A 2,500-nucleotide genomic window follows, 5' to 3' on the forward strand; every position below is an offset into this window, starting at 1 on the left:
GGTGACTTGACCTTCAGAGTCTCCCGGGATGTTCGCTTTACTTTCCTCCACCTCCTCCTCCTCTTCCTCCTCCTCCTCCTCCTCCTCCTCCTCCTCCTCCTCCTCCTCCTCCTCCTCCTCCTCCTCCTCCTCCACCACCTCCTCCCCCTCCACTTTTCTACTTTTTTCTACTTCTTTTAATCCCTCCTCCTCCTTCTCTTCCTCCTCCTCCTTCAGTTTTTCTTCTTTTTACTCCTCCTCCTCCTCCACTTCTACTTTTTTCTACTTATTTTTTTCTCCTCCTCCTCCTCCTTCTCTTTCTCCTCATCCTCCACTTTTTCTACCTTTTTCTACTTCTCTTCCTCCTCCTCTTCTTCCTCCTCCGTCTCCTCCTCCTCCTCCTCCTCCTCCTCTCCTCCTCCTCCTCCTCCTCCTCCTCCTCCTCCTCCTCCTCCTCCTCCTCCTCCTCCTCCTCCTCCTCCCCTCCTCCCCCCCCCCCTCCTCCTCCCTCCCCCCTCCTCCTCCTCCTCATCATCATCATCATGATTATTCTCCTCCTTGGGGGAGCTGGCAGGCAAGTACAACAAGAAAGGACTCTGGGTTAGGTAAAAGCAGCGGAGGTATTTACGCGTAGCGAAAAAGAAAGTGAACAAGGGTGAGAGTAAAAGACAGAGGGAGGGAGGGAGGGAGGGAGGGATGGGGGGAGAGGGAGACAGGGAGACAGGAAAAGAGAGATGGGGGGGTGGGGGAGATAGAAGGGAAGAAAGAGAGAGAACGAGAGCTATAGAGAGCGAGAGCGTTGTCTTGAAGGATGAAGAAAGTGAAAGGTAGTGTGATTAAATGAACAGCTTGCTGGGTACACAGTGAAAGGAGTTGCTAAAGGATGAAAAGCCAGCGAGAATGATTAAAGTCTGACGAGTAGAAACTTACGTAGCCTCCATCGGGGAGTCCTAAACTTGTGATTCTTTTAGACACAAACAAGCAAACGAGCAACAAGGAAAAGAGTGTTGAGTGTGTTGTATGTGGAGGCCGCGGCGGGTGGGGGCAGCGGGGGGGACTGTGGCAGTGGGTGAGTGGGTCAAGTGTAGTGGGTCACCTGGTTACTGAGGCGGCGGCCTTGTGGCAATGTGGTCGTTGTTTTGTTTGTTGGGGTGCGAGGCGAGGTCGGGCGCTGGGCTCGCGGTGGAGGGCGGGCGCTCGGGGGGTGGGAGGGGGTGTGGTGCTGGTTGATGGGATTAAAAAGCCTTTGTCTTTTTCCGTATCCTCTAAATATATTCCCTTTCACTCTCTCTATTTATATCTGGATATTCTTCCCTCTGTTTCCCGAAATACGTCGGAGCGTTATTGCCTTATGTAACTCGAGCGTACCTCGGCTAACCTTCCTGTGGTGAGCGCGCGCGTTTACTTTCATTCGTATTTGAAACAAGTAAAGAAAGGCTGAGGCAGAGAGGCGAGCGCGCGTTTACTTTCATTCTTGTATTAAACAAGTAAAGAAAGGCAGAGGAAAGCAAGAGCCGCGCGTCCTTGAGAACAGAGCGGCAGAGTTGCGAGTTCTTTGTTTTGGACAGGTGAGGCGAGGCAGCGAGGCAGGACAGGGCAGGGCGAAGCGTGGATTCGCGTCTGGGATCAGGCCGAAGGGGGTCAAGTGTAGTGGGTCACGGAGGCGAAGTGCACTGGGTCAGTGGGTGAGCGCGTCCCTTGAGCACCCGCACACGCCGAACACTTCTTCCTTTTCACACCTCTTCCTCTCCTCCTCCTACAACTCTCGTCTTCCTACTTCATATCCCTCCCAAATCCTTTTCTCCTCCTACCTTTCCTGCTACGTTTTTTCTTCCTCCCACTACTCCTTCTCCTCGTCTCCTTTTCTTCCCTCCTCTCCCTCTCGTTGTCACTTTCTCTCCACCCTTTCGTCCCCCTTAGCCTCCTCCTTCCACCCCCTGTTCCTCCTTCCACCCCCTGTTCCTCCTCCTTCCACCCCCTGTTCCTCCTCCTTCCACCCCCTGTTCCTCCTCCTTCCACCCCCTGTTCCTCCTCCTCTCCCTCTGGTCGTCGCTGTTTCTAATCCCCGCGCAGGTGCTCTTCGACGTCTTCGGAGTGTCCCTCCATTGGGAGCTGGGGCGTCTCCTTGAGCCACTTTTACCACCTGGCCGCTCTCGAGGACATCCCGCGCGGGAGAAGGTGTTCAGAGATGCCCAGGTTATTTCTCGGCTTGAAACTCTGGCCAGGGAGGGGTCGGGGCGCGGAGAGGCATGGAGTCTGGCGCAGGATGCTCATTGTCCATCCTATGGTAGGACGAGGGGGACGATGCCAAGGATGGTTGTTGCTGGTGCCAGCAGTAGTTCATGTGGCGTCGTCATTTGTATTTATCTAATTGTAATTAGGATAATAATCATGATAAGGATAATGATAATTATGATTATGATAATAATGGTGGTGATAATGATAATAATAGTAGTAATGATAATAATCAAAATTATGATGGTCTTGATGATAATAATGATGATAATGATAATAGTAAAGT

General features: G+C 52.4%; 1 protein-coding gene across 2 annotated transcripts in view; it reads left to right on the forward strand.

Annotated features, from left to right (window-relative positions):
- Positions 1-2,500, forward strand: part of LOC122258764 (protein ecdysoneless homolog) — a 56,794-nt gene that overhangs the window by 17,481 nt on the left and 36,813 nt on the right. The window lies entirely within an intron of this gene.

The sequence above is a fragment of the Penaeus japonicus genome, unplaced genomic scaffold (assembly GCF_977035675.1).
Source record: "Penaeus japonicus unplaced genomic scaffold, GWHDUDI00000001_assembly GWHDUDI00000018, whole genome shotgun sequence".
NCBI classification, from domain to species: Eukaryota; Metazoa; Arthropoda; class Malacostraca; order Decapoda; family Penaeidae; genus Penaeus; species Penaeus japonicus.